This window comes from Phyllopteryx taeniolatus, chromosome 11 (assembly GCF_024500385.1).
Source record: "Phyllopteryx taeniolatus isolate TA_2022b chromosome 11, UOR_Ptae_1.2, whole genome shotgun sequence".
Taxonomy (NCBI): Eukaryota; Metazoa; Chordata; class Actinopteri; order Syngnathiformes; family Syngnathidae; genus Phyllopteryx; species Phyllopteryx taeniolatus.
Genome location: NC_084512.1, coordinates 28,198,178 through 28,216,705, shown reverse-complemented (window position 1 = coordinate 28,216,705; position 18,528 = coordinate 28,198,178). Strand labels below are relative to the sequence as shown.

At 43.8% G+C, this 18,528-nt stretch overlaps 1 protein-coding gene and 1 long non-coding RNA gene across 14 annotated transcripts in view; one reads left to right on the top strand and one right to left on the bottom strand.

Moving 5' to 3' along the window:
• ccdc172 (coiled-coil domain containing 172) overlaps window positions 1–18,528 on the bottom strand; it is a 90,725-nt gene that overhangs the window by 31,831 nt on the left and 40,366 nt on the right. The window lies entirely within an intron of this gene.
• LOC133485703 (uncharacterized) overlaps window positions 1–18,528 on the top strand; it is a 58,640-nt gene that overhangs the window by 31,943 nt on the left and 8,169 nt on the right. For 6 of the 10 annotated variants that reach the window (XR_009790777.1, XR_009790770.1, XR_009790771.1 and 3 more), the window contains 3 exons: window positions 2,062–2,136; window positions 15,313–15,402; window positions 15,493–16,269. This is a non-coding gene — a long non-coding RNA (uncharacterized LOC133485703). Of the gene's footprint in view, window positions 1–2,061; window positions 2,137–6,300; window positions 6,444–15,312; window positions 15,403–15,492; window positions 16,270–18,528 lie in introns of those variants that run through there. The other 4 variants (XR_009790768.1, XR_009790769.1, XR_009790773.1 and 1 more) reach the window with 4 other exon arrangements.

Sequence of the window (18,528 nt, the reverse complement as noted above, 5' to 3'; positions counted from 1 at the left end):
TTAAAGCTCTCAAATAGTGTCCATTCAAAGTGAACGTGAATTATCTCTGTAAAGACAATAAAACTATTCCGCAAGAATTCCGTCATTAAGCTCAATTCCCGGCAGCAGGTTCTCGTTGATGAGAGGCGGGGGTCGCCGTGAGCGACGGCGGCGTCGCTTTGGTGCTCCTGGTTTGGGAGCGCTTGATTTGATGCGGCGGAGCGGGTCGCCGCCATTCCGAAATGCCAGCGTGTCAAGCGGATCAGCGTTAATTAGTCGTGAAAGGCAAACTCATCAGTGCAATTAGCACACAATTCATTAAGGCGCCCCCAGCAAAACTACACTGTGCGGGTAGTTTGTCAAATGGCAGGTGTTGGAGAAAATGAACCGCTGCAGGTAATTTAGACATTTAGGTAAACACGACAAAATGACATTTTGGAATTCAGGCGTCGGGAAAGAGCAAATTACGAGGCGGGACGAGTGCAAAGTCCTATATTATGTGTCAACACCCTCGTGGGAAGCTTGGAAGCTAAGTTGCCAACAATACACATCAAGGACAATGTCACCAAATTGAACAACACATATCATTTAAGATGTATCGGTTCAAACATGACTAAAATGAGCTATTATCACGTTAAACAGAGTGTGTCGTGGCAGAAGTAGAGCTACACGTATTTTGAATTCACCAAGAACGAAGGCAATGTACAGTATTATTAGTTTTTAGATGTACAGCATTTTTTTGCATCAAGTCACATTGTATTGTATCAAAATACGTCAACTACCGTATATCGCATCATAAATTTAGCGAATCGTATCATTGGCAGAATATCGACGATATCTTATGGTATTGTAGTTTAAATGAATCTCATTGTATCGGAATTGATCATATATCGAAATTGGAGTGAATTGTATCGGAATTGTATTGTATTGGGGCGGCACGGTGGACGACTGGCAAACCCGGCCTCGCCTGTGTGGAGTTTGCATGTTCTCTCCGTCCCTGCGTGGGTTTTCTCCGGGTACTCCGGTTTCCTCCCGATAATTGAAGACTCTAAATTGCCCACTGCGAATGGTTGTTTGTTTCTATGTGCCCTGCGATTGGCTGGCGACCAATTCAGGGTGTACCCCCCCTCTCGCCCGAAGATAGCTGGGATAGGCTCCAGCACGCCCGCGACCCGCGTGCGGAAAAGCGCTACAGAAAATGGATGGATGGGTTGTGTCGGAGGGAATCGTAACCTATCCTGTTTGGAATGAATCATATCGTATCGGAATTGGAGTGAATTGCATCGTAATTGGAGTGAATTGTATCGTACAATATTGTAACTGGAGTGAACCATATCATATCAGGAGTATCTTTTACTGTACATATCATGAATATATATCATATCATTGACGGACTACCAAGTGAACGATTGCATGTGAAAAGCATATATTTGGAATAAATGTTATCGTATCAGCAGTAGCTTTTTATGTATCAGATTATCAAGATTCGTACTATATTGCACTGAAATGTAAGTATCACATCAGGATTGCAAAGTTGTGCAATACGACGCCAAGATTTGAGCTGAACTGTCGCCGAACATCGTCGGCGTCCTCGCCAGCCAGCGAGCGACTTGACTGGTTGTCTTTCAACTGAAACTGAATTTGTCATCCTCCGCTCAGCTTTGAAAAAGATGTCGAGCTGCGCCGGCCACGGCTGTCAAAAGCTGCTTTATTTTCCCGCAAGCCGAAACGACGCTGGCGAGACGACAAAGCTCAAAACAGCAGGCGCCCTCGTATTGATGTGTGACAGTAGGAAGTTCTTAATGAGGCGCCCGCCGCAGCCATCATCATCATCATCGTCGTCATCATCATCATCGCCCACCTCCTCGACTTATACACCAGCAAAGGATCAACTTTTGGACTTTTTACTCTAGCTTTTGGAGAAAAAGTCAATACAGGGCCAATGGAGGCGTCACACGACAGTGGAACATATATATATATATATATATATATATATATAAACATGCAGTAATGACAAAACTAAATAAATTGCAAAAAAATTGTTTCACTTCACTTCAATGGACATTGTGCTGCTCTTTCTAGTGCGCAGGCCTTGGCCACCTGGGGGCAGCATACTACAGACAAACAGATCTACGTGGAGCCGGTCTCAGCTCCTCAGTAAGTAATAGTCGTTCTTCGCAGAGGATAAAGAATGTATACCTGTGAGTTTTGTTCTACTAGTCGTCAATGTTTTGCTGTACTATTTGTGCTCAAATATCTGAGCACATTTCCACTCACATATGGACAAGTTTTCATTGAAGCTAACATGCTAATATGTTTTTTGGAATGTGGGAGGGAGAACTTGCAAACTGCACACAGAAATGCCACAGCCCAGATTTGAACCCAGAACCTACAAACTGGAAGGCAGGTGTGTGCACCACTAGCACAGCACACCGTGCTGCAAATACGCACAGAAAATATTTTGAAATGTCTTCAAAATGTAACATGTGACTACTTAGATGCAAGTTTACCTCCAGCGTGTGTGTGTGTTGTATGCGATCATTGTGGTGCGCGACATTGATGGAACGCTCGCGATGGCGACGGCGATATCGATCCCGCCAGCGTCGCACGAGTCGGCCATCTTTCTGCAATTTGCCGTGGCGAGCACTAGCTGCACGCAATTAGCATGTTGATGACACGTGCGCACACATACACGCAGGGGAGGTGGCAGACGTGCCTATGCATTATTCAGCAGGATGTTGGCGCTGGGTGGTCACATGATCTCCAGGAGGGGAGATTGATATTACTCCGTGTTGGGAAGATGACTTTGGAAATGTGGTTGGTTACAATTACAAGTTACCCTGTTGAAAATATAACAGCAATGTAACTATTTCAATGACTTTGTCAAAGTAATATAGCGAATTACATTTTGATGAACTCGCAAAGGGAGACTTCAACTCCACCTCCCGACATCACTCGCGAGGCCACGCCTCTTAAAGGCACACATGCAACACACAAATACTGACTTTAGATTCAGGCAGCAACTCATGAGGATTTTAATAATGGATTAATCTAATGAATACATCGGATTAAAGAAAATCCCATGCCTTTATTCAAAAACAGGACATTATATCAAATTGACAACGCAGAAAATTCACAAACAAATTGATTATGTTTTGGTTACTGGTTTGGTAGCATGTCAGAATCAGCAAACACGTTGATCATTGTTTGCCAAAGTAAATGTAGATGTTTGCAAATGTCTCATTTTGATTCAACAAAAACGAAGGACGACAGAAATCGGAGAGTATTTACAGCTGATAGGCTGAAATTCCGAGTATTTGGACCATTTTAAGTAAATCAAGGTCTCTAAACGATTAGTGGCATTTCAGTTCTTTTAAATAAGTGAATGAGTAAATTGCGTTACGAGCTTGGTCATGTAAGGAATTAAACCCGTAAGTCGACGTACCACTAGCTTGTAACATGTGTAGCTGCTAATTGTTAGTGAACTTACCCATCAATATGGTGGTTGCTTGTTATTACGTTAGCATTTTCTACAGCTGCTAATTGTAAGTACGTCTGCTGTTGTCGTCAAACCCATTAACAATCTTACCAATTGATTGTTGAGTGTGTAGCTGCTAATTGTTAGCGGCGGTATATATGATCACTGATTGTTAGCAGTATGTAGCTGCCAACTGAAAGCATTGTTGCCACAGCTATTGATTGTGTTTTGCATAGCTGCTAATTGTTAGCGGACGGAGTCACCGAAATGATCATTGATTGTTAGCGTGTTAGGTATGTGTCGCACCTAATTGTAAGCACTGTTGCCACAGCCATTGACTTTTAGTGTTTTGTATAGCAGCTAATTGATAGCGGACGTAGTCACCGATATGGTCCTCGATTGTTAGCGTGGTAGCAGCAGGCGCTAATGGCTTGCTTTTTGTGTTGCACGTCGTTGCTTGCGCACGTTTAGACGTTGACAGCTGATATTCTTCATTAATGAGTCAGTTTGGGATTGTTCAAGTCCAGATGACAAGCGCAAAGATTTATTGGACGTGGACGGCGCACGCGACAGCACTAAAGGGCAAAGTGTTTCTTTGATGGTACGCTATCTCAGGTAACGTACGACATACATTTACACACCGATGAACAGCGACACGTAAAAAAAAAAGCAGGGAAATTGTCACACACAACAGCAAGCCGGAAAATATGTCTGGAAACTGTGGGTCCCATTCATCCCACCATCCTGGCGGTGGCGCTGTGGTGACGACGCACTGACTAATCAAGCCGGGGGGGGGGGGGTAAAATGTCCATGGTGCGATATGCAAATGAAATGAGTGTATAGGCGGCGAATCATCAAAAGCCTTGCGATTGCTCTTAAACTAAAATGTAAAAAAAAAAAAAAAATCATCAACTGATCCGAGATCTGAGTTCCGCTGAGATAAGGCCTCACTTGGCTATAAGCTTGAAAGAAGTTTGGATCTTGCAAGCGTAGCCCAAGAAAGATAAGGTTGATTTATTCTTGACAGGAAGAAATCTATAAAAGCCTTGGAAGGCTTCTATGTAAATGCAAATTACTCTTCATGATACCCACGGCTGGAATTAGCATAATGCTGTAGTATTACACACCGCATATGTCACATTATTATTTGCATAAGTGTCATCATTTAGCAAGGTTTACCGTGAACCAAGTAATAATAAGTTAATATTCAACACGATTTAATCAATTCAATACATTACGCGAGTCATTGCTGCCACATTAAAATAATAAAGCTAACTGTATCAGAGATCTGCAGGTGAGAAACTGTGTTACACTGACCTATAACCAAAAATAAAAAATTAAAATCTGCAACGCTCTGAATCCGTAGTAAGTGAACCGCGATAAATCGAGGGATGACTGTACGGTACTTTATCAAAAGTCATAAGTCATAACATAATGTCAAGAATTACAGTTTGTGCATCATGATTAGCTCACTGCAGCCACTTCTTGGCCACCAGTCGGCAGTACAATACAGTCAAGCAGACAATTGAAGAAGAGTTTCACTCAACGACTGTAGGTGACTCAGTAATCTGGCGTAATATTATTTTCGTAAAGGATAAAGCTATATGCCTGTGAGTATTGTTATATATTGTCTGTCCAAGTGTGTTGCTGCACTGTTTGTTTTTTTAATATCCACTGCATAACACCGCGACACGGACGCCCGTCAGCCCGTGCCGATGGAGTTTTTCATTATGTGTTAGCATTAGCATTAAGCTCACCGCCTAAAGGCTCAGCCTGCTCAATATTGGACATAATTCAAACACAAGTAACATTTGACACAGAACAGAAAAAAGTCGGGTTGCCTTCGTTCGATCACTTCGTATCATAGCCTTTCAAACATGACAGCAACTGGGAGAAAGCCAGGAAATTGTCGGGTTGCCCCCCCCCCCCCCCCCCTTTTCCATATTGGTGCCTTTCGTACAGAAGCGCTACCTCCAGCAGTTAATTTCATGTCGGTGCCTTTCACACCGAACAGCAAGGCAAGAAAAGCCCCTTCTCATTCCTGCATTCGTGTTGACGAACCTTGCTGCTGATGTTTATTGCTGGCATTGCAAGCGGCTTCCTGTCCCAGATAGCAAACAGGAAGCTGTGATTGGCTCCTTTGAAAAGAAGCTCACTCACTGCGCATTTATCATTAGCGCATTAGCACAAGTGGAAATGTAATCATGACACAAAAGGCAGCGTGGTCCAATCAGGCGTCTGTTTGGATTAGAGCAATTAAAACGGAAGCCGTAATTATTTGCCGTTCCCTTTTCACCCCCCTCGCCACCTGCAGGCGCTTTGTCAGCCGCAAACGTTTGCACATGCCGCGGCCTCTTTTGTGAGCCAATAAGCTGAACTAAATGAACCATTGATCGGACCCAAAATGCTTCGTGGACGTGAATATGAATGATGCGCGAGGGCTGAAAGCTGCAAAAATGCCTCAAACAAACAAAATGAATGCCAGTGGAGCGCTAAGGCCCTAATGAAAAGGTCACGTTCAATATTTGGCTTGGGTCAGTCACTTGTATACGGTGGCTTTAAAAAGTCTACACACCCCTGTTCGAAAGCCAGGTTTTTGTGATATGTGGGGGGGAAGAGACCAAGAGAAATCATTTCAAAGCTTTTGCCCTCATTCATGTGAACTAAAACCACTAAGTCTAAAACAACATCATCTTTTCGAAATAACTGAGATAATGTGGTTGCACAAGTGTACACACCCTCATTTGCATTAAGCTAGCTGACTTTTGTTAGATGAAATGATATGGTTTGTTTGAACATTTTAGTGTTTAAAACCGTTTTTTTTTTGTTTGTTTTTGTTTCAGCTTTACAGTGAACTTCAACTGTGAGTGATAAATAAACAGCTTGAAGCAGGCATGCTTGGTCTGTCATTTGGAGAAGTCTTCTTCTCATTTCCTCCGAGTGAGGTTATATCATTTCTTGACAGCAAGACAGAACAGGTACTTAGGTATGTTTTAAATAATGCATTTCAATAAGTTTAAGTGTGTTTGAATGCTTCAATGTTTCAAGCTCGTGGGAGGGGTCAAATGACAAAACACTTTTACATGGTCTCTCTTTATTGCGAGTTTTCACTCTGGAACATAGCCTAAAGGATTCACTGGAGACTATTTATTGATGCATATAGAGTTTTTTTGCTACCCACATATACAGTGCATACTATTTATTGATACATACACATACATATATATATATAGTTTTTATGTTACATACCTATTTCACAATTGCGGTGCTAATAATGGTTTATTCTATTGTATTGTATGTAGCAGAATTGTGTTTGTTTGGTGGAAGAAGTTGAGGCGATGGGTGTGACATGAGTTAACGCGGCACACCAAGCATGAAATGACTCCATGACATTTGTAAAGATGAAATCAATATGGACGAGTAATGCTTGTATGTATCCGCGCCGGGGGCAGCGCTTTTTCCCTCGCGGAATCACTTGTCACCCGCGACGTTGTTTGCGGAACGTCGGGCGGGGCGCTGCCCTCGCCGGCGCTATCATCATCCCCATGATTTTTTGTTATGTTTTTTTAAAGCCACCGCCGTCCATCATTCGCGCCGGAGGGCTCGTTGCTACAGCGCTTAGGCAATGACATCCTCCCTCGCCCATCAAGTGCCATTAGCGTGAGTCATTAATTGATTTGTGTCATTAAACACACAAAAGATGTGCGGGACATTAGCCACGAGGGCGTGTAGCAACCGCGCTAATCTAAAGGACAAAAATGACATCCAAAAACATTAAGAGTGTTTCGGTTTGGAAACAATGGACGAGTGCCTGAGCAGCTTTAGCATTGTTAACGACTGAGGAGTTGGAAAGAAAGTGATACTGTTAACATACTTCCTTAAGCGTGTCGATTAGAGGCGGGTAGTAACTCGTTCCACTTACTCCGTTACATTTACTGATTAGACAAATCAGACTAGTTTTAATGCAACACGTTTTACCTTGAATTGAATATTATTGTTAAGAAGAAACGGCAATGATCGGATAATTTCCTTCCATAAATTCTTAGTCTGATTCGGGGTTGGGTGCCCGTGCCGAACAGCCAGGGCCCCCCCAAATGCTCAGTTGTACTTTCAGAATCTTGCAGAGGACCTGTCAAGGTGAGAATGGGGACACAGACACCGAGGCGTACATTTGGAATATTTATACAGTTTGCAAGATATAAAAACAGACATTTTATCTTCCGTTAACAAACATCAGAGGCACGTCCACAAGTTCCGGCGTTTCCGGTTCCTCTCAACGCCAGTGGGTGGCGCCTCACGCGCATGGGTGAATATTAACCACACAGTCTTCCCCAACCATTTGGTCCGGGAAGGGGTCTTTTGAAGACAGGAATCGAGATTTGACGGGAAGCTGCTAATTAGGTTAAGGTCCACTTGACGTACACCGGGCCCTGTCCTAGTCGCCGTGTCACAGCAGGGCAGCGTGGAGGCAGCGTGGAGGGCTTCTCAGGTGGTCGCGAGTCTCTGTGGCGCCTCAAAGTTGCGGCGCGCATGTCCGCTACATATGTAATGCTCTTTTGCACTATATTGACATCATGTGTAGTGTCCACGAAGCACACAAAGGCCGAGCATTGAGCGAGTTGACTTGTTCAACGGGGTTTCTGTCAAAAGTCGTCTTTGCGCGTTGCTTCATCCATTAACTCCCCCTCGGGCGGCACACGGCCTCGCCGAAGCCGACCCCATTCGCGGCAACCCTCGGCGTCGGGCGGCGTACGCTAGCAGCGAGCCACGGGGCGTCGAGGCCGAGGGGCAGAGGCCGAAGCCCAGCGACCCCCCCGCTAAACCGGACGCCTGCGGGCTCGCACGTAACCGGTGTTTATACCGCTGGCGCCTCGCCATGATGGGTGGGCGCCGGTCAGACGGACGCCGGGAAGCCTGGCAGGCAGTGGCGGGAGACGACCGACTGTCAGCTGCACACCAGCACTAACAGGACGTCATTTGACACACATAGCAACATTGTTGTCATTGGGGGGAGTTGTGGGCAGAAGTTCCACAAAAAAATTGAACTAACCGTGATTCCCCATTTATTGCAGGGGAAATGTTACGCACCCACACGCCATAGGTGAAAATGTAGACCATATCAAAAAGTTTTCTTCAAAATTCTTTTAGCCCTCCCACATGCTTTAACATATCTAACCTAATACAGACTTAAACTTATGAACTGAATTTTTAAAGTATTTCTAAGCATCTATTCTCACTTTTTTTGCTCTTAAGAAATGGGAGACTACCGTATAAGATTACTTTGAGGAAAGGAAAAGAAGACTCTTGTTGGCACAGGTCTCGAAGTAAATAGGAGGCCAAGCGTTGCCACCCCAGTTGATGTTTACTGTAAAACTGGTAAAAAAGCAACAACAAAATTATATATATATATATATATATCTTTGTCCAATGAAAGTCCACTGGCTTAACATATAATGTGAAACGCCATTGATGAGCTAACGGAAATTATCATATATTTTACAATAATTGTAAAGTTCAAACAACTGCTACTTTAACATGGAGCAGCAACACACACAAACATAGCATGAAACAAAATTAAATTACGTTACATCTCCTCCAGTAGGGCGTAGTGCGGCCCTGCACGTTGTGGTACGATGTGATACTACACTGGAAGTGCGCACCTCTAAATTCAGACTTGCAGAAACATAAAAAGATGTATTAGAAATGACACAGAAGACAGTGTTGCGATGTCCAATAAATGTTTGAAAATAGTATTAAAAATCTGCAATTTAGCGGGTAAACACTGTACCGTTGTAAACTGAGAACCATCTGAATTTGCATTGGGCGTCGTTAGCTTTCGAACCTAATGAAGTGGCCTATCAGAACGGCGAGTTTTGCTTCGACACGTCGAGTGTATGTTACTACAAATTGTAATTAAAGAGCGAGGGATTAAAATAACAAAGCGAGTGAGGGATAAGCAAGAGCAGTGGTTCGTGGTTACACAACCCTCCAAACGCACTTTGTTGTTTGCGCTTTAAATTCAATTATAAAAGTGCTTTCATGACTTTGCAGGGATTTTTTTTAATTTTTTTTTTAACCCCCTTCTGACGGACACCCAGGCTTTCTCTGGCACTTCAGCTTTGATGACGCCTCTGATCTGTGTCATGTAACCAGTAAAGCCGCAGAGAAGACTAATTAATGCGCTAATAAAGCCGCGCTATCAAACTCTGCTTGTTCTGAGGCGTTCAACTGAGAGGCAGCGAGCTGATCCTCCCACGGAAACACTTGAATAAACACAGCTGGAAACCATGGTGAAAAATTCCAGTTTAAAAAAAAGAAAAAAAAAAAAAGAAGACTGTTACAACCCCAATTCCAATGAAGTTGGGACGTGGTGTTGAACATGAATAAAAACAGAATACAATGATTTGCAAATCATGTTTGACCTATATATATTGAATTGAATACACTACAAAGACAAGATATTTAATGTTCAAACTGATCAACTTGATTGTTTTGGGCAAATAATCATTCCCTTAGAATTTTGTGACTGCGAGACGTTCCAAAAAAGCTGGGAGAGGTGGCAAAAAAAGAGCGAGAAAGTTGAGGAATGCTCATCAAACACCTGTCGGGAGCATCCCGCAGGTGAACAGGCTCATTGGGAACAGGCGGGTGCCATGATTGGCTAGAAAAGGAGCTTCCCTCAATTGCTCAGTCATTCACAAGCAAAGATGGGGAGAGGTTCACCTCTTGGGGAACAATCTGGAGAAATCACGGCCGAAAACCGACATTGAATGCCCGTGACCTTCGATCCCTCGGGCGGCACTGCATCAAAAACCGACATCAATGTGTAAAGGATCTCACCGCGTGGGCTCAGCAACACTTCAGAAAACCAATGTCAATAAATACAGTTCGGCGCTACATCCGGAAGTGCAACTTGAATCTCTACTATGCAAAGCAAAAGCCATTTATCAACAACAGCCAGAAACGCCGCCGGCTTCTCTGGGCCCGACGAGCTCATCAAGGATGGACTGATGCAAAGTGGAATATCATAATATCATTCCCAAGGATCAACTGTGCCTTGAGATTCTCGTTTGATTCCTGTAACCATGCCTGTATATCAATTCATGAATTGAAATGCAATTAATCCGTTCCAGCCGCGGCCAAAAACTCAAAAATGTGTTTTTTAATGTGTTTCTACCATAACCAAAATTGCACTCCACAGTGTTGTACCGTATGAAACACACAGTACTAACATTTGCTATCCACACAACCTGCACACACGGTTATTGCTAGCACAAAATAAGACTGTACCTAAGGTATTGTCCTTGTGGGTTCTTCTTCTGCAGCTTAATGGTGCATTAGCACCACCAGCTGATTTTGTCCTTCCACTGCAAGGAAAACAATGTGTATTGATGATGGCCAGATCTTGGGAAGTGTGCCACGGTTATTTAGCGGTGAAGGTCTAAAGAGCACTCGTATCTCAAAGTTTTGCAAGTAACGGCTCGTATCTATCTCGCACTTGTAACTCAAGGCACCCCAATACAGATTTATCTGTGGGACCAAATGTAGTATTTTGGGATGTATACTACTGGTAATACTAAAGTTAAGCAAACACGATTCAAAACCAAGAGTCATTGTCAGAGTCAAACGTTGCAGTTGATGTTGTTCTACTCCAGTCCTCCGGGGGCCAGAAACAAACAGTAAAATCTGAACAATTATTAACAATTCCTACAAAATAACTATGATTAGTAACAAAACAACCCAAGTACAAGCAAACCAAAGCCAACCAAAGAAAAACAAAACAAACATACCAATCAGTCAACCAGCCAACCTACCAACCATTTCAAACCAATCATTCATTCAACCAAACAAGCAACCGATGACCCAACAGTCCAACATAGCAACTAACCAAATGAGCCAACGTAGCAACCACCAAAACAATCAACATACAACACAATCAAATCATTTTCAACCAACCAACCAACCCCAAAACAAACAAAAAACCACAAACAGACCAAATAAGCAAACAAGTCAAACAACCAACTAACCAACAAAAACAACAAGCGCAAAACAAACCAAACCAAACGAGGCAACAAATGAACCAACCAAACAAAAAACAAACAACGCAAACAAGCCAACCAACTCCCCCACCAAAAAAACAACCAACAAACAAACAAAATGGGCAAAAAAGTTAACCGAAGAACCAACAAAAACAACAGAAAAACAAACCAAGCAAGCCATACCACTTGTTGAGGTTGGCTGGGAATGGGAGGACATCATAAACAGCCCAGACCAGGAAGCCTTGTCTTCAAAACAATTCAATATTTGCCCTCTTGTCCACTTTTTGTGTGTAGTATAAAATCACTTTCAACCCAAAAATACAGATTAAAAACTCACGAGGTCAAACCGAGCACCAAAATCTACATTTTACTTTTTCTGTTTTGCAATACAAAATGGCTTTACATGTCATGTCTTTAAACACTCGTTTAACAGACCAATGGTAGCGTTTTAGCATCTCTACTTCACAAAGCTAACAAAACATCACATCGATGCTCATCATTTTCTTTTAATCCAGTTTGAGCTTTAGGGCTGAGAAGTGTGATTAGATAAGCAATAAAGCAAGGCCGAGTATGCAGCAAGTGTTTTAAATTTGCAATTGAAGAAAATAAAAACAGCACCGCTGTCAACAAAACTTTTATTAGCTTCATCAAATAACATAGCTATTTGTTTCCTCTCACATTACGCAGCTCGTCCATTCCTTATATGTATTAGCCACTAGAAATGTGGAATTGTTTGTTTTTGTTCTTTGGCTTTCTCTTTGACTGTGCTTCGAGTGCAGGTGTCAAACTTAAAGCTCGGGCCCAGATCTGGTCCAACAAATCATTTTGTCTGGCCGACTGCGGCTACGCTCACACTGCAGGGCATGGTGACCAATTCAGAGGTTTTTATTAAATCCGATCTTTTTAAGATGCCGTTCACGTTACAAAAACAAATGCGACTTCTAATATGCCCGGAATGCGTCCATGAAATGACACCCATGCGTACAAACACGAGGCGCTATTTGTTTTACCGAAGTAAATATGGTCCCGCCTGTGCGTCTCATCACGAATTTGTGGCAATTTCAAAGATTTTGTGCAAACGGAGCCAACATTTTCTGATATTTAGCACTTCTTTTTGCCGCTGACTGTTTTCTGCTCCTTTGTCCGCTGTTGCTTTTGTTGCGTCTGTTTTGTCAAACAACTTTGATGTTTGTCGCCTTTTTATGACATCATAGGTCAGATGAGCGCGACCAGCACATCCACGGATACCGATACATCCGATTTATATCCACATAAGAAAGAGACCCAGGGCAGATTTAAAAAAAAAAAATATTAATTTAACCTGACAATGAAAACAAATCTGATGTCACATTGGCCAAAAAAAAAAAAAAAAAAAGAATGGAATTGACATATTTCTTGTTGAATGGATTTGTTCTTTTCATTAAAAATCTTGACCAAAATGTAAACTTTTAACAGAGATTACATATTTTGTAATCAAATACCCTCTTAACGGAAATATGAACTGAATAAAAAGTGCATACAGTGAATTCCCAAGCATTACGCTCCTCTGTAATAGATGAAAATATGCAATTTGATTTTTTTTTTTTTTAATAGGGGCGCGAATGATGAACTGCGATGTCGCGGAGGAACACTGTGTTGAATTATTTGGTTCCACTATATTTCATGTCTTCTGATTTCAATTTCTAGCTGATGTTAAAAATATGTGACAAATTCAGGGACGGTTGTGTACATGTAATAATGCAATGGGGCAATTATACATTTATCTGATTTGCAGTCTTGACGGCCCCTGAGGGAAACCATAAATAACTTTGCAGTGTTTGTTTACAGGACAGATCAAGCAGTGTAAACTTTGATTAAAGCTAAAAGAAGCCTGCAACTCAGCGAGTCCATTCCATTTCGCTAATGGCGGCTACACCAAAGTCATCACGAGCTGCCAGCTCAGGTGCAACACTCCTGATTTAGTCACTTTTTTTGTGTGTGTTTTTTCCAAGTACACAAAATCCATTTAGCTTCGCTGCAAGAAAAAAAAAACACTTACTCAGGTTCACGTCCCACAAGAGTTTTCCACTAAAGCAGAAACATTTGTTGCGCCACTCGTAATTTACTGTTGTTTTAAGCTGCGGTGCACACACACACACACACACACACACACACACACACACACACACACGCACAGCAGTGTGTAGCCCGGCTCCACTGCAGCAGTTAGAAGAATAGCACCTCATGAATTATTGACGTCCTCGGCATTGCGGGGCCACGAGGAACAACACAGCTGGGACCGCACAATTGGACAAAATAAAGCTTTTACCCACTCGATATGACGAGTCTGCACACGGCCGACATACAAACCTACAAAAAGCCCGGCTTAATAATTATTGAATGTGGTAACGGCGAACAGAATTGACTCTCATAACACTTATCGCCGCTGCCGGGCGGAAACCTCGTCTGTCCGAATATGGTCAATTTCATATTTTTTTCCCCAAATCCACACTATTGGTCTGTCCCGACGTTGTCTGTTATTTTTACCCATGATTAACCGACGGGTCTGAGAAGTGTTGCAAAACTCCGCCTCCTCCTTCACGCTGTGGGAGCTGTGTGTCGAAAGTCTGGATGTTTTTTTAGACAATCACGAGTGAAAATCGTTCGATGCATTTGTGTTTATGTTGTGTGCAACCGTATATGATAGCAATATGAGGTGTAGTAATCCATACTTAAAGGACACGTGTTTAATAACTCAAGCCAGATGTTTTTTTTCATTTCCTAAAAAGTCGTCTTTTGGGAGTATTCCGCTCGACAGTGACGCTATACGACAATGAAAGTACCTCCCGTCGTTACACACATCATCGCATCGCAAGTGGAGCAACTTTTGGCTTTTCTCTGTCACGATGGAAAGAAATATGCAGGAATACTAAGAAACGAGGTTTGATGTTTTCTATACATGACATCCATTCCCTTTTCATTCAGGCGTTCGTCTCTTCCACGCAGTTTCCACAAAAGAGCCGTAACAGGACCCCCGTGTCCTTGTCAAAGTGCACAAAGTACACAACCCAGCCGGAAGTTGGCACGCTGAGTGTGTTTGCGTTTATGCAGATGACAAGAAGTCCTGCAATCGCATCATTGCATGATGTCGCGTGTGTGACACCATCACCGCCTTCTTCACTCTTCCTTCTCCACCTCCTTCTCCGTCAGCCCCCATTTCCTCATGCTCATCCTCCTCTCTGACCTCCAACTTCCTTTTCCTTCACTCTCCTTCTGTCCTCCATCTCTTCTGTTGTACTCCTCATCCTCCACCCTTCATCTTCTCTAACCTCCATCTCTACTGTCTCTCCTGCTTGTCCTCCACCTCCTTTCTTGATCTTCCCTCCCCTTCATCTCTTTATGTTCCTCTGATCCTTTTCCCTCTATCACTACCTCCTTCAGCCAACATCTCTTCTTCCTCCTCCTCCTCCTCCTCCTCCTCCTCCATCTTCTCTCTCATCTCCCTTCTCTTCATTGTCCTCCATCTACCCTAATCTTTTTTTTGTCCTGCAGCCTATCCCATCTCACCAGCCGCCATCTCCTCCACCTCTAAAAGAATTGACGTTCAGCGCTATTCTTAGCTGAGTTTTGGTTGCCTCGGCAATTTTGTAGCAATGTCCTTTTTGTTAATAAAGTGTTTTTCTAAAAATTAAAAAAACGATGTTGTGTTCCCTCTTTCCCTTCATCTCTTCTTTCCCCATCCTCACTTTGCCTCCTCCTCCTCCATCCTCTTCTTCTTCCTACTCCATTTCCCCTCCTTCCTCCTCGCTCCTCCTCTTCCATCTTCCTCTCCTCCAGCTCCTCCGTCTCCTTGTGGCTCTGCCAAGTAGACGGATGACGATGCGTCCAGCAGTCATTCGTCCACCGCAGGCGTGAAAAAGTACAAAGGTGATGTTTTTTTTGTTATTCTGAAGTATTTGTCGTGTGTAACTTTAAAGGAAAACTTAATGAAGTGGCTCCATCATAAATGCCAAACAGTCAGAAAAGGGTTGAAGGAGACAGGCGTGGGAAGAGAAGAAAGAAGGAGATGAGGAAAGGAAGAGGAGGAGGGAAGATCGAAAAGAGGGAGGATAAAGGAGATGGAGCACAAGGAGAGGAGATGGAGGCGAGAAGGAAGATGGAGGGAAGGTGAGGATGACCAAAAAAGAGGATAGAGGAGGAGAAGGAGTGACAGCAGACGTCGACGTCTTTTGTGGAAATGACGCGACCGGCTGCCACATCCAAACGCGGCTGTGGCCTCCCTGAAAAGGCGAAGCTCCATTAGCATGTTGGGAAGTCAAGTGTCGTAACCTTTGTTTGGATCCTCGCAGAGCCTTTAAGACCTTTAAGAGCATCCGAGTTGTTAAATTCGGAGCTTTACAGATGGAGACAGTCGCCGCGTGAGCACACATCGCCGCGGTCTGACTGGAATGGTAACGAGCGACGGGAGTGCTCCTCGTGAAGCCGATGCACCCGGGCTTTCCATCTCGCCGACGAGACAGAGAATACAAAGGAGGGACGATACGTGACGAGCGCTAAACGATGCTGAAAGCTTGGATGCCTTTCATGTCCGCCGAGAAAATGCGACTCGACAGGGAAAACCACTTTTTTTTTGGGGGGGCAAATCCGCAAAATGATCATAAAACATTGACGTGGGCAAAATATGTTTGCAATTTATCTTCTGGCATCCCGGCTTCTGATTGAGGCTCATTTAGACAAAGGAGGTGTTTGTCAAAGAGAATTCATCCCTGCTTCAAATCAAAATCCTGAATCCTGTTGGATTTTCCGACATGACTCCTTGAGATTTGTTCGTGTGTTCTGGTACGATAGACCACCAATTTGGTGGCAATGGGTGGAAACTGCTGTTCAAGACTTGTTTTCTGGGGGTTAAAAAAAAAAAAGCCTCAACAGTTGAAACGGAGTCCAACCAAAATCTTTGGACAAACACAACCACAATTTCCTGGAAAATAATGTACCTCAAAAGTTACAAATTTTGGGGAGAAAAACCTTGGCTGCTTCAAAACCAAATAACGAAATTAAACAGGAAGTTCAATTTCGGGGATGCATGCGTGAGACTTGTTTGTGCGACCTTTTATGGTCAAATTTTGTGTTGAACGCTGAAACTTGCGTCAGGGGTTGAAGTCGACCAACTCTGCTCCTGAGCTCGATTTGTGGCTTAGTGCAGGGGACCCCGAACATACATACATTTTCAGCAGGGTTCAAATGTAACGAGGTTTCAGGTCATAACGGCAACTGATTAATCTGAATGATAATAATACACAGAACAATAGGCAGAATTTCCAAGACTCTGGGCTTCCATCAGGCAGCAAGCAACACAAGCTGAACGAAAATGTGTCTTTTTGCTTCCAAGAGCCGAGCAGACGAATGCCAGCAGATTTATCCGAATGTCAGGAGTGAACGCCGCATTAGCCTGGCGACGACCAAGCGAGACGTCCGACTCCTGTCGTGACCCAACCGTCACACGGGAGCTGCTTAGCGTTACACGCTTTTGCTTCCAAGCTTTTCCCGTTCAGCCGGTGAATTTCCCGGCTTCCAAACGCAGGACGGCGGCTGTGGGGAAGGCAAGAGCGGAAAGCCGGGACAGACGTGTGCCAAGTTGAACTTGTTGAAAGCCATTGTCCCTTTCTGGGGATGTTGCAACACCCGCACTTTTCCTGGTAAAATGGTTCCGCAGCCACACTGCCCAGTGAACGGTTGAACACCCCACACATTTCGTCGCACCCGTGGAGGAAGTGGACATTTCAAACCCCACACTTTATCCAGTGAAATCTTTCCATACCCACAAGGGGGGCGGGGGGTTTCAACACCCAGAGTTTTCTCTGTGAAAGTTTTCAACAGTTACCCTTTTATTGGGGTCAGTGAAACACCCGCTTTTGCTGTCGCAGCCTCGTGGATGTGGGGTTTTCAGCACCCGCACTTTTCCCGGTCGAGTTTCAATAACCCCCATTTTACTCACACACACAGGGAATGGGTCTCAACATCCGTACTTTTCATCGCACTTGTCTGGGATGTTTCAACACCCAGACTTTTCCCAGGAAAAGGTTGAATTTTCCGTTGCACCTGCGGGGATGTGGATGTTTCAACACCCCCACGTTTTCTTGTGAAAGGGTTCAACATTGTACAACAATCGATGAGCAGTATGCCACAACGTCAATATGGCCATCATCCCCCGTGTCCACTTATTTTTTGCTTTCGAGTGGCTGTTACAGCACAAAACCTCACACGCTTTAGCACTGGTTCCTTTTGTTGCGGAGTCCCAAACCCATGGCAATATTTGCTGGGTTGTGTGAAAGGCACAGGGAAACTGTGACATCTTTGACGCGCTAATTTAGCGTGAACTCGACGTGCAAGAGGCTTCAGTTTCTCAAACACTTGTGGCTTCTGCTGCCTTCTGTCATAATTATACCCTGTAAACCCAACAGAAGGACGGCAGCAAGATTCAAATCGAGTCAAGTCAAGAACCTGAAGGAACACTCACAGAGATAAACGCACACTAGTGTTCACCGTCGTCACAATGTAAGGGTAGCTAGAGACAAACATTCAATCATCAAGCAACTGAAGGAACACTCAAACATACACAAAAAGTGTCCAATTGTTCGGTGTGCTTGAAACTCTCTCGCTCTTTCGTGTGAACTCTGTCATGCTTACAAGTGTGGCCTCTCTCAAATATGTGAAACATAATGGGCTCGATTTTCGGGACTGGTGTAAACGCGTGGCTGACTTTAGACCCCGTGTTGGTAATTTCCTGGACCAGCACACGCCAGCACTTCTAAATGAAGGACGTCTGCGCAGTTGGGACCGTAATCACAGTTGACTTCCATCCTGTCCAATCAAAGCGGCTCCTCTCATTCCCTTTCAATGCGGTGCGCTACAAGCGCACTGATGGTATTTAACACGGCGGAAGAAGGAACTGATCTGCTCAAGTCCAGGAGGTCGACGCACGCAAAGTACGGAACTGCAAGAAGACCTCCACGGGTCCAAGGATACCATAAATATCTGTGCCGTGAAGTGGCT